This window comes from Notamacropus eugenii, chromosome 1, assembly GCF_028372415.1.
Source record: "Notamacropus eugenii isolate mMacEug1 chromosome 1, mMacEug1.pri_v2, whole genome shotgun sequence".
In the NCBI taxonomy this organism is placed as follows: Eukaryota; Metazoa; Chordata; class Mammalia; order Diprotodontia; family Macropodidae; genus Notamacropus; species Notamacropus eugenii.
In genome coordinates this window covers 324,492,813-324,506,919 of record NC_092872.1, presented here as the reverse complement: position 1 = coordinate 324,506,919, position 14,107 = coordinate 324,492,813, and the positions used below count along the sequence as shown (strand labels likewise).

Genomic DNA, 14,107 nt, shown 5'->3' with positions numbered 1-14,107 from the left:
GTGGTTTAAGGAATAGTACAACAGAAAAGATCAGCAGGAAGAGGAATCTTCTTTATCATTGGGCTGCACTAATATAATGAAAATAATGATACTACCTAATACATTTACATCACTGGCTGTGTGATCCAAGACAAGCCACTTGACATCTGTTTGCCTAAGTTTCCTCATCTATAAAATGAGGTTAATACTAGCATCTGCTTCCAGGGTTATCGTGAGGTTGAAATGACATAGCATTTGTAAAGCACTTTGCAAACCAAATGCCATATAAATGCTAGCTATTACGATTTTTAGTATGTAACAGGGCTTTAATGCATGCCCATGTTACCTAACATGGAGGAATCTAAATCAGAGATGGCAGAGTCCTGTTTCTAGGGGAAGACATTCTGCATTCCTCTACCTCATGGATGAGAATCGCCTCTTTCCATTAATTATATAGCCAGAGCAGGCTCCATCTTTAAAATACCATCCTGAGACAGCTTCTTTATCTTTCCTAGATTGTCCAAAGGATTGAAAGTTCTTATAGCATGGCTGCTTTGAACTGAGTGGGAGGATGAGCTGCTTTCTCCTCTTCTCCATTTTAGACCCTGAGAAATAGACTTGGGGTTTTATTCTGGTCTATTTTGTTTGTTCTTTTTCCTTTCTTGGCACAGGCAGTGGAATCCCTGGACTCAGAATTGATCCACTGAAACCCTGGAGGCAGGATTCTGGGACAGATGTTCCAGATCCTGCAAGGCCAGTAAGGAAGCCCTGAGAAGTCAAAGTGCTTGGGTCTCAAGCTCAAGGGGAGGCTTGGATTAGGAATTTTGTGGGATTGTCATATATAAGTGAGTTAAGCTGTGAACCTAATTTCCTTCCCCTTGGCAGAGTTAGATTCAGGGGAGGATTATATTCCCCAGGTATTGGGGCAGGGGGAGTTTGTATTTTTGTTCTTGCTACACCTTTGAAGTAAATAATCATTTGTGAAAGGTGATCTGAGTGCTAAGTGGTTAAATGGAACTGAGATACAGAGGACTCCCTTAAAACAGAGGGGAAAATGTCAGTGTGGGCTGGAGCCAAGTCAGAGAGCCCAGATAACTCAAAATTCCCTCAAAGGTTCTAGAGAATTCTGGAGGAAGATTGAAATATAACACACCTAGTCTTTAGGCACTAGGGGCCAAGGCAATCACTGTTGTATTAGAAATGACACATAGACTCCACTGAAATTTTTGTCTGACTTCTCTGCTACATTTGATTCTGTTGACCTCTGTTTCCTATATGACACTCCTCTGTAGTGATACATTACTGTAAGTCTCCTTTATTGACTCATCAGATCAGCTTCTTAAACTTTTTCCACTCTTGACCCTTTTAGTATTTCTTAAACTGCAAGTTGTGACCTTATATGAGGTTTAAGAAGTCTACATCACACATTCTAACTTTACTCTAGGAAGATTGGGGAGACTTGTGGCAGGGAGATCCACAAGCAGACTATTGCATGCCCAGACTATGTCTGGGCATGAGATAATGAACATCTACACAGGGTGGTGTCAGTGTTAGAGGATAAAAGGGGAAATATGAGAGAGATATTATGAAGGTAAAATTGATAGGCCTTGGAAACAAATTAAATGGGAGGGGGTAGGGAATGAAAGAGAATGAGAATGATGTTTAGATTTTAAGACTAGGAGCTGAAGGATTGTGGTCCAATGATCTTAGATTGCCTTGGATGAGCTGACTGACAACAGTAGGAGTTTCTAATCAGAAGGGATACTTCTGTATATTGAAATTGGTGGGGGAGGGGCTAGAGGAAGAGAGAATTTGGAGCTCAAAATTTTAAAAAATGTTAAAAATAAAAATTAATAAGAAAGAGAGAAAGGATAGCTCTAAACAGTGCTGCCTGTCAGATTTTTCCAAAGATGAACCTGGAAGAAATAATTTGGACAGTGAAAAAGCAAGGCAAAATACAAAATCCTTTTTTGACAATATCACAAACTTTACCATGTCACGATATTTTGAGTATTAGCCTCCCAGAAGATTATACAGGTTACAATATTTCAGTTGGTCAATAGACATTAAATGCTTTCTATGTTTTGGGCACTATAATAAGTACTAGGGATAAAAAAGAGAGATTAAAGGAAGTCAGGGAAGCTAATAGGCAGAAATGGGGAGGGAGACCATTCTAGGGATGGGGAACAGACAGAGAAAATGTCAGGAATGGAGAGATGTAGTGTCTTGTTTGTGGAATGGCAAGGAGGCCAGTGTCATTGAACAGAAGAGTACATGGTGAAGAGTAAGGTATACGTGAAGGACTATGAATGCCAAACAAAGGATTTTGTATCTGATCCTGGAGGTGATAGGGAACTGCTGGAGTTTGTTGAGTAAGGGAGGTGACATAATCAGACCTGTGCTTTGGGAAAACATTTTGATAGCTGAATGGAAGACAGATTGGAGTGGGGAGACTCACAAGCAGGATATTGCAATCATACATTTGTGAGGTGATGTGGGCCTTCACTAGAGTGATGGCACCGTTAGAGGAGAGAAGAGGGCATTTTAGAAGGATGTTATAAAGATAATTGATAAGTCTTGGCAACAGAGTAGATATGGGGGGCAAGAGATAGAAAGCAAAGGATGTGAATCTAAGGGACTGGGAGGGTGGTATGCCCTCTACATTAAAAGTGAAGGCCGGAGGGGGGAAAGGTTGGGAAGAGAATAATAAGTTTGGTTTCAGATATGTGACATTTAAGATGTCTACTGAATATCCAATTTGAGATGTCTACAAGGTCATTGGAGATGGAAGACTGGAGGTCAGGATAGGTAGATTTAAGACTTTTCAGCATAGAAGTGGTAATTAAATCCATGGGACCTAAGGAGATCACCAAGTGAAGGGAGAAGAGAACAGGGCTCAGGAGAGAACCCCATGGAATGTCTAGGCTTAAAATGGATAATCTGGATGAGGATCTGGCAAAGGAGACTGATAAGGAGTAGTCAATGTAAGAGGAGAACCAGAGGAAAGTGGTGTTCCAAAAACCTAAAGTGCTCAAGATGAGGAAAAGAGGAGAATGGCTAGCACAGAGGAGAAATCAAGGGACTGGAGATCATGGTTTACATGAAGAATATGCTTTGGAAAGGTAAGGTAGAAGGAGGGTATTAAGTTTTCTCATAACATGCTTTTGTGAGAGTCTTTTGCATTTAATACAGTTATCCCCTCTACTTTCCCCATTACAGTTTCAGGTCAGCATAAAACATAACTGTAAATGGGAATTTTGGGGGAGGTTTGTAGAAGCCACAGATGACACACAAAGGCCAAGAGATGACACAGAAAAAGTGTAGGAACTCAGAAATGCATAAAATACATGTATAGTATTTCATAACATATTTTATCTTTTAATACCATAATAATTTAGACTTCTCTTACAAAGGGAGGACCAAAAATTTACATAGATTTTCCAGATTGTGGGGGCATTGTGCCCCTAACCCCTGTAAAGTGGAAAGGATAACTATATTTCATTTGTGTGAAGAAAATAATTCAATCTCTAATTTCTGACTCATGTTGGATGTCTAGTAATTTTCTACTCTCCACTTTGAGGACATCTTAGATATGAGCCAAACCTAAACTTTAAGTAATTTTTCCTTTGTGGCACTAGATTGAGGGTAAAATAAGACAAGGAGCAAAGAAAAGCAGTATGATGTATTTTGCGGGTGTTGTGGGTGATAAGAACTGAACCTGGACCATGTGTATGGGCCTAGAACTGAAAGAACAATCTCAATGCGGAAGAAGAGGTCAAACTGTCATCACCACCCTGGGTTTAGCAACAGTTTTAAATTGTCAAATATCATCTTTACAATATTGTTGTGATTGTATAAATTATTCTCCTAATTCTACTTATTTCACTTTAAATCAATTTCTGAAAATTTTCCCAGGTTTCTCTGACATCTGACTTATCATATTCTTATAACATGATAGCCTAATTGCCCTCAAAACGTCTTCTTCAGTTGGAAGTTCAGCTAAGGAGGGACTGACTTCAACCTGAGGTAAACAGTCAATGGCCTCAGCATTGATTGATGATGGTCTGTTAAGAACACTATGGATATGTTCAGCCCATATCTCTAGGATCATGTCCTTATCACTAGTCAATGTGGCTCTATCAGCACTGAGTAGCTGTGATGCACCATAGGTTTTTGGTCCATAAATAGCTTTCAGGGAATCATAAAAGCGCTTTGGATTGTTACTGTCAGCATAAAACTAAGTTTTATCTGCCTTTTTACTGAGCCAGGAATCCTGCATCTCTCTAAGCTTTGCTTGTACTTTGCTTTTGATAGAATTAAATGCTTCCTTCTTAGAGAGGGGTGAACTATCCTGCTGGTATATCCTGTGGAGTTCTCATTTTTCATTTAGGAACATCTGAATTTCTCCATTGTTTTCATTAAAACAGGGTTGGTGCTTGCGAGTGTTCTGATGAGCAAATGCAGTGCTGTACACCAAATCTCTGAAAGCTGCCCGCTCCTTTTCTACTTCACTGTTACCAACTATGTGTTGGCTCAACTTTCCCTCCAAGTTAGCAACAAACTGTTCACACTGAGACTTGCTCTAGTTTGTTGACATTGATTCTTCTGGTAGTCATTTTGCCGTGGCGGCAGCACTTTTGATGAATGTGAATATTTAGCTTGGAAAGAATAAGTCTATGATCAGTCCAGCACTCTGCACCACACATTGTCTTTGTCACTCTCACACCTTGTCTGTCTCTTCTCCTTATAATCACAGAGTCTATTAGATGCCAATGTTTGCTGCAAGGGTGCATCCATGAAGTTTTATTGTGTTTAGGTAAACGGAAACAGTGTTGGTGATAAGAAGGTCATGGGATGCATAAGTCTTCAGCAGCAAATGGCTATTGTTATTGCTGTTTCCAACTTCATTCCTCCCTAGGACTCCCTGCCAACTCTGGTGGTTTGACCCTACTCTAGCATTAAAGTCACCTAGAATTATAAGCTTGTCCTCTTTTAGCACATTGATTATAAGGGTCTCTAGGTCTTCACAAAATTTTTCTTTGACCTTATCAGGGTGGCAAAGCACCTGGTGCTGATTCTATTCTAGCTGAGATTTACAAGGTAGGGGGACCACTGCTCATACGAAAGCTGACTGAAATTTTCCACATTATGTGGCAAGAGGAAGTTATCCCTTAGGAGTTCAAGAATGTCTCCATTGTCCATCTTTGTAAAGGTAAAAGGAATAGATTGTCCTGCGACAAACACAGGGGAGGTCTCTCTCTTAGTCATTGCTGGCAAAATTCTTGCTAGAGTCCTCCTTAATAGGCTGATCCTTCACCTGGAAGATGGTCATATGCCTGAGAGCCAATGTGGCTTCAGAAAGGGCCAAGGAACAGTCGATATGGTGTTTGCTGCCTGACAACTCCAGGAGAAATGCCAGGAACAGAACAGAGGTCTATACACAACTTTTGTAGATCTGATGAAGGCCTTTGACACTGCTAGTCATGGGGGCTCAAGGAAAACTATGTCAAAATTTGGCTGCATGGAGAAGTTCATCAGTATTGTACGTCAATTTCATAATGGCATGTTTGCCCAGGTTTTGGATAGTGGACAATACTCTTGTGCCTTCCCAGTCACCAATGGAGTGAAACAGAGCTGTGTGCTGACTCCCATGCTTTTTAGCATAATACTTTCAGCCATGTTGTCAAAGGTTTTCAATGAAGATGAACATGGCATCAAGGTCAACTACCATACTGATGGTAAGTTCTTCAATTTGAGAGGGCTAAAAGCCAAGGCCAAAGTGGAGGGAGTGTTGATACATGATATACTGTTTGCAAGTGATTGTGTACTGAATGCAGCCTCTGAAGCAGAGATGCAACAAAGTATGGATCAGTTCTCTACTGCCTGTGCTAATTTTGGCCCAATAATTAACACCAAGAAAACACAGGTGCTCCATCAGCTACCACCACACCACCATACGTCTAACTATCAATTACAACAAATGGAGAAGTTTTGAATGCTGTGGATAAGTTCACTTACCTTGGTAGTGTACTTTCCAGGGATGTACACATTGACAATGAGGTTGATGCACACATTGCCAGAGCTAGCTCATTGTTTGGGAGGCTCTGAAGAAAAGTTGGGGAGAGAAGAGGTATTAGACTGACTACCAAACTGAAGGTCTACAGAGCTGCTGTGTTGACCTCATTGTTGTATGCCTGTGAAATATGGACAGTCTACCAGCACCATGCTAGGAAACTGAATTGCTTCCATTTGAACTGTCTTAGGAAGATTCTGAGGATCACCTGGCAGGATAAGGTACCAGATACTGAAGTCCTTGCTCAAGCTGAACTGCCAAGCATTCAAACTATCCTTCAGAGACTGCAATTTCAATGGGCTGGCCATGTTGTTCAAATGTAAAATGTATGCTTGCCAAAAAGACTATTTTATGGAGAACTCATATGCATCAGGTGATCACATGGTGGTCAGAAGAAGTGATATAAGGATACTCTCAAGGTCTTAAGAACTTTGGATTTGACTGTGCGACATGAGAGAAACTGGCCAGGACCACTCAGTGTGGAGTGCCCACATAAGAAAGGGTGTTGTGTTGTATGAACAAAGCAGAACTGAGACAGAACAAAGTAAATGTAGGATATGCAAATTTGGAGAATTCACCCCCAAAATTCATATGGACTATCTGTGCCCAACCTGTGGTAGAGCATTACGAGCTCATATGGTCTGATCATCCACAGTCAGACACACTGAAATTTCACTTTGTCATGGTGAATTCATTTTGGTCCTCTTTGAAAACGAAGGACAGCAACCAACCAACCATATAACATGATAGTATTACATCATGCTCATATACAATAACTTGTTCAACTATTCCACAATTGATGGCTATCCCCTCAGTTTCCAATTCTTTGCCATGATGAAAAGATCTACTATAAATATTTTTGTATATATGGATCCTTTTTCCTCTTTCCTTAATCTCTTTGGGGTGTAGACCTATTAGTCGTATCACTGAGGCAAAATGTATGCACAGTTTAATAGCTTTCGGTCATAGTGCCAAATTGTTTTCCAGAATGGTTGAACCAGTACACAGCTCCACCAATGGTACATTTATGTACCTGTCTTCCCACATCTTCTCCAGTATTTTTCATTTTCCTTTTTGGTCATCTTAGCCAAACTGACCATTGTTATGTGGTGCTTCAGAATTGTTTTAAATTTTACTTATCTAGGATTATTAGTGATTTAGGGCATTTTTAATATGATTAGTGATAGCTCAAATTTCTTCCTCTGGAAACTATCTATTCATATTCTTCAACCATTTATCAATCAGGGAATGATTATTCTTATAAATTTGATTCAGTAGCTGATTCATCTTAGAAATGAGATTTATTATCAGATAATCTTGCTGCAAAGATTCTCTCTCCCCCCAGTTTCCTGCTTTTATTCTAATTGTGGCTGCATTGGTTTTGTTTGTACAAAACCTTTTTGTTTTTAATGTAATTAAAATTATGTTTTACTTCCTGTCAACCTCTCTATCTCTTGTGTAGTCATGAATTCTTTCCTACCTATAGATCCAAAAGGTAAGTTCCTCCTTATTTGACTAATTTGCTTAAGATGTCACCCTTTATGTCTAAATCATGCACTCATTTTGAGCTTATTTTGGAATACAATGTGAGGTGGTGGTCTATACCTAGTTTCTACTTTTCAGTTTTCCCATTGTTCTTGCTGAATAGTGAATTCTTGCTCCAACAGCTAGGATCTGTAGGCTTATCAAACACTAAATTCCTGTCCATTTGTTGGACAATTGCTTTTGTCCATTGTGAACTTAATCTATTCCCCATATAAACTTCTCTATTTCTTATCCAGTACCAAGCTGTTTAGATTATTATAGTCTTGTAGTATGTTTTGAGATCTGGGACTATTAAGGCCCCTTCCTTCCCTTTTTCCAATAACTGATTCCCTTCATGTTCTTGACCTTTTGTTTTTACAGATGAATTTTATTTTTGTTTTTTTTCCTACCACTCTAAAGTAATCTTTTGGTAGTTTGGTATCACACTGAAGAGTCATGTTTTGGTGATAGCCAGAAGATAGAGGGAGTGAGAAAGAAAGAGATTTAAGATGAAAATAAGATCTGCAACCACTTAGGGCCTGACCATCTACACAAGAAAGACCAAATAGATAAAAAATGCCTATTGTCCAGATTACAATATGCATTTGGATATACAACCTATAGAGCTTGTCTATCAGTCTGTGTATCTATGACCAAAAGTACAGATAGACAGTAGATTGGACAGGCAAATAATGCCAGGTTATAGTGTTGCTCTGTGAAGTTAAGACATGAAATATCACTGTCTTCAGGGAATCACAAATGAACATCACACAGAGGGCCATGGAGAAACCTATGGTGGGTATGAAGAAGATACAACATAGAAGAAATGAGGAATGTTGAAGAACAGGATTAAAGGATGTTATCATGTAACCATATGAAATGAAGGAAATATGATATGGTTACATAGTAGGTCCTGTATGGTAAGGGTGAGGGATGCAGATGGACAGCCAGAGTTCTCCACTGGTATTGTCATGATGTCAGAAGGAAATAACAAAGGCCTCTAATTAATTGTGTTGGGTCTATGAGGGACTTTTGGAAGGACATGGACAAGAGTTGTATGTGATAGTAAGGCATGGATGAGTTGCCATGTGCATTATTGAAGGGAACTTCCAAACTGAGAAAATACAAGACATTAATGAAATTAAAGTGCTGAATATCTGAGTAATTCCTAATGCTAATAAAAACCCAATAGTATTTTCTGGATGCTGTTTCTTGAACTATATATGAGTTAAGTTGAACTGTTTATTAAAACACTTAGTTGAGCACTTGAATTTAGTACTCACATCCTGATAAATTATCTGTTCTTAAAAGTTCCTTGAGCCTGCACATATTAGTTACAATTAAAGCTATAATTATTAGTTATTATAAAGATATAACTGATAGAAGAGAAATTCATTAAAAATAAGTGTTAAAAATATTGGGAAAGGTAATTATACTATACTAGGAAATGACATCTTCTCTGCTTGGTAGCCATCCCATTCAGACCCAAAAGGGGAATGGAAAGTGATATGTTCTGAGAGTAATCATAAGAAGATAACCACATCCCTACCCATTGGCATCTTTATGCAACATAATTTCCATTGTGCCTGTCTTATAAGAGGTAGCATTTATAAAGGACCTATCAGGCACTGTGCTAATCACTTTACAAATATTACCTTATTTGATCCTAACAAAAACCCTGAAAGGTAGATGTTATTAGTATTCCCATTTTACAGTTAAGGAAACAGACAAACAGAGATTAAGTGACTTCCCCAAAGTCACACAGCTAGTAAGCATCTGAAGTCTTCCTAACTCCAGGCTAAGCATTCTATTCACTATACTACATATATGTATGCCACTGTTCTTACCAAAGGACATTTTATGGAGTACCTTCTTTTATTTGCATAGAATGTGGAAATTATTTTTATGGGACCAGAAACAAAATAGTACCGTTAAAGAATACGCTGGATCCTGCATTATAGTCACCTCTTTTTGCCTGCCTATGCCTTTCTGGACATTTCTACGTTTGGAAAATTTTCTGTGCCTTTTGTGAGACTGAAGATGATTTTTCTGATCTTGGGAGAATTCGAGCTAACTCATCTTAGATGCTGTTGAGTAGTGTTAAGTGGTGTTTTCTTGTTTAACTTTGAAAGTTAGGTGGTGAGGTAATTATTGCCCAAGATCTGAAGGTAGGAAGACATGATTTCAAATACTGCCTCAAACACTTAGTTGTGTGACCCTGTGCAAATCACTTAACCTCTTTTGGCCTCAGTTTCCACATCTATAAAATGAGGATAATAATAACAGCATTTACTTCACAGACTTGCTGTGAGGATCAAATGAGTTAAATATAAATACAAAGCATTTTGGAAACCTTATTATTTACAAAGAAGTTTTTCTCGGCCAAGCATCTTTGCTCTCTTTCAGCAAATTTTACTGTAAACCAATGCTTAGTATAATTGATATGTTTGAGGTACAAGTTACCATCTGAAAATGGAGAGGCTGAATTGTTCTCATATTTATGATTACAGTTTGTGCATTAATGTTAATTGCAAAAGATTTTCAAAAGATCTTAAAAAATCCACATATTTATTAGCACTACAAACTCTTTGAGGATTGAAGCAATAATGATATGATGGAGTAGCATGATAAATAAGAATTATTTAACCAACGTAATAAAAATGACAATTCTAACTAAAATTAATTTACTTATTCAATGCCATACCAAACAAATTACGAAAAATTATTTTCTAGAGCTAGAAAAAATAAGACAATTCATCTCAAGGAACAAAAGTTCCAGAACATCAAGGGAATCAATGAAAGAAAAAAACATGAAGGAAGGTGGCTTAGCCATAATAGATCTCAAACTGTATTACAAAGCACTGTTCATTAAAGTATGTGGTACTGCCTAAGAAACAGAGTGGTGAATCAGTGGAATAGATTAGGTACACAAATGACTATGGGAATTTAGTGTTTGATATCACAATGATCTAAGTGTTTGGAATAAGAACTCACTACTTGACAAAAATTTCTGGGAAAACTGGAAAATAGTTTGTCAGAAACTAGGTATAGGCCAACAGCTCACACTGTATACCACTGAATAAAAGAGAAGGTCAAAATGGATACATGATTTATTCATAAAGGTTGATATCATAAGCCAATTAGGGGAGCAAGAAATAGTTTACCTATCAGATCTATGAATAATGGAAGAATTTATAACCGAACAAGACATAGAGAGAATTATGGGATAAAAAATGGATAATTTTGATTACATTAAATTAAAAAGGCTTTGCGCAAACAAAAGTAATACACCCAAGATTAGAAGAAAAGTAGAAAAGTGGGGGAAAACTTACAGTGAGCTTCTTTGACAAAAGCTTCATTTCTCAAATATATAGAGAACTAAGTCAAATTTATAAGAATATGAGTCATTCCCCAATTGATAAATAGTCAAAGAATATGAACAGTCAGTGGTCAGAAGAAATCAAAGCTGTCTATAGTCATATGAAAAAATGCTCTAAATCACTATTAATTAGAGAAATGCAAATGAAAACAACTCTGAAGTACCACCTCACAGATTGCCTAATATGACAGAAAGGGAAAATGACAAATGTTGGAGGGGATGTGGAAAAATTGGGAAACTAATGCACTGCTGATGATATTGTGAACTGATCCAACCATTCTGGAGATCTATTTGTGAACTCTGCCTAAAGTGCTATAAAACTGCATATATCCTTTGACCCAGAATTACTACTGCTAGAACTGTATCCTAAAGAGATCAAATAAAAATGAAAAGGACTTATGTACAAAAATTTAAAGCTACTCTTTTTGTGGTGGCAAAGAATTGGAAATTGAGGGGATGCCCATCAATTGTGGAATGGCTGAACAAGTTGTGGTATATTACAAGGGGACTGTTATTTTACTATAAGAAATGATGAGCAGGATGCTTTCAGAAAAACCTGGGAAGACCTACATGTAACTTATGCAAAGTGAAATGAACAGAACCAGGAAAACATTGTGCACAGTAAGAGTAATATTATACAATGACCAATTATGAATGACTGTAATGCCAATGTAATACCCATAGCAGCTGCTATGAATATACATGCATATCTCCATGGTTGGTTGGCCAAATTTAACAAACTCTCCTGCTCTAATACAAAGTCAAAATATTTATTTGAAACATCCCTGTTAGGATACCAGAAGGCAAAATTTAGTAAGCTATTCATCACTAATCCAGGAGTGCTGACATTTCTTTTCTTCAAGCCTCCCCATAAGCAAATTCTCCTAGGCAAGTTCCTCTCTCAGGCTCTCTCTACTCTCCTCAGCTTTCTCCCTCCACCTGCTTCTCTCTTTGCCCACAGTTTTCCCTCCAAGCAATACAATATATACTGTTTCCAATCAAAAACTCAGCACATGATTGGCTAAGAGCTGAAAAGCTTGGAAATCAGCACTTAATTGGGAAGGTATGGGAATTCCTGTGGCCCAGAGTCTAATTGGTTCTGTGCCAGGGCTCCATGTGAGGCCCTTTAATGGGCAGGGAAGATCTTATATTCCATTAACATTATATTCAGCCCCAAGATCTTTCATAACCATTACATAGACTGATGGGACTTTAGGGACAACTTTTATCAACATAATTCCCATGACTATATTAAAGGGATAACACAAAAGCATACCATGAGGGCTTTACAATAAGTATCAATTGAAGAATGATAAGACAATAAACAATATATGATCTTAGAGTGGGAGCTTGAGCACAAGCACCTCATCATTCTCCCCTCAAATGAATGGGACCCCAAATCCCTTAGCCTAAGGGGCAAAGGTCTCAGCTTCTAAAGCTGCTTCTTGCTGAGACTGAACATAGAGCTGTCCCTGCCTTAAGAGTTCCCATTGGAGGAATCAGTTACTTAGCTGGTATCTGGAGCTTGGTCAATGCTAGATCCAGGGGTGATGCCATCATGGTCTCGGACAGAGCTTAAGTAGTCAGTCATCCACATGTGGAGGAGACATATCCAGCAAAAAGGTTAAAAAAAAGGCAAAAAAATTGGGGAGACAATAACCAGAAGCAGGGTAAATATAGGTTGGTATCTTTCAGATTAGGCGTTTCAAATTTGATGGAGTCTCCAGTTATGCAGTATCAATTTGACCTCACAGCCAATCTCAGGAATAGTCTCATGGGAAATGTTCCTTTCCAAAAGAACACAATGGGGAAACTAAGCCAGGAGGATCTCATTCTAGATTGAGATTAAGATTATCCTCACAGTTTTTTTCCGGATGCACAAGGGAACACAATGGAGAAACTAAGCAAAGAGGATCCCATCCTAGATAGATACTGAAATAGTCCTCACAGCTTTTCCCCAAACCTCCACCTGTTAATAGTACAATATCACATTCCCTCTGAGTGATGAGGCATTTATTGGTTTCAGCAGTGCTTCTGGAGTCCATGAACCCACTATCATATCCTTATTCATCAATTCCCTTTGTGTACTTTTTTAATCTGAACTGGGGCTTGGCCAATTTCCTATTCCCTCTTTAGGTGTGACAATCTTGCATACAGTGGTTCAGGAGGAGTTGTAGGGGCAGTTCTTACTTCCCTATTCTGTCTAATATTAAGTCCCTTCCCCGATATATCTTATGTAGTTCATTAGTTGAAATACCATCTATTTTTCTATAATCTATTCCTGTTCTCAGTAAAAGCAGTGAACAATTCTCTCTTTATTAATTTATTCTGACTTTGAATTCACTGGCTGTTTCCTCTTCTCTCTTGAGGAAATTTATCTTTTCACCATTCCCCTAGGTGACCTAACTGTGAAGTCGTATCTAGCACCTCCAGAAGAGGGTGCCCTGTTTCCCCAATTAGTAAAGTCAGAATTATGTGTTTTATAAGCAGGAAGAGCAGTTTTTACTATTGTATTTCTATGAGGGATTGTTAAGGGAATGCTGTGATAGGCTTATGCATCTCCCACCATTATTGCAGTTTTCGTTATCTCTTCCTTTAGTTTTCTCCTACAGTCCCTAAGTGAATACCAAGATCTTTCTCCACTAGATCACATAGAGTTAGTAGGATATTGTTTATTTCATCCCTCAGCAGCCAGAGCTAACAAATTAGTCCTGTTGTGGAATATGCTTACACGGGAGTGTTGAATAGTCTCTGTAACAGAAACATTATAAGTAAAGAATATTTGCACATGTTTTATAAAAGCTTTCAAGATATTAATGTAATCAGCAGACTATCTGACTAGGTTTAGAGATTTTGACACTCTCCTTTGGTCCCCACCTGCTGCATTTTGGGATTTGTTTCTTAGAATGCACCATCTTTTTCCCAATAGGCAGCCCAGGGGGGATCATCTTCCTTTGGTCCTGAAGTATCTCTTTTTCAAAGTGACACTCTATGCTTCCTTTCTGCTTCATGACTCAGTAACCTAGGGATAAATGATTTGTCTATCTCCACTATTTAGGAACTTAATAAAGTCAAAATCACAACATTCTTTTTCAATCAGCTCAGTCCTAAAGTGGGTGTGGGATAACTTGATAGTCAGATACTCAGAAAAG

The 14,107-nt window shown here is 38.3% G+C and overlaps 1 protein-coding gene across 6 annotated transcripts in view; it reads right to left on the bottom strand.

The window, feature by feature from the left end:
• BAZ1A (bromodomain adjacent to zinc finger domain 1A) overlaps positions 1-14,107 on the bottom strand; it is a 249,851-nt gene that overhangs the window by 170,750 nt on the left and 64,994 nt on the right. The window lies entirely within an intron of this gene.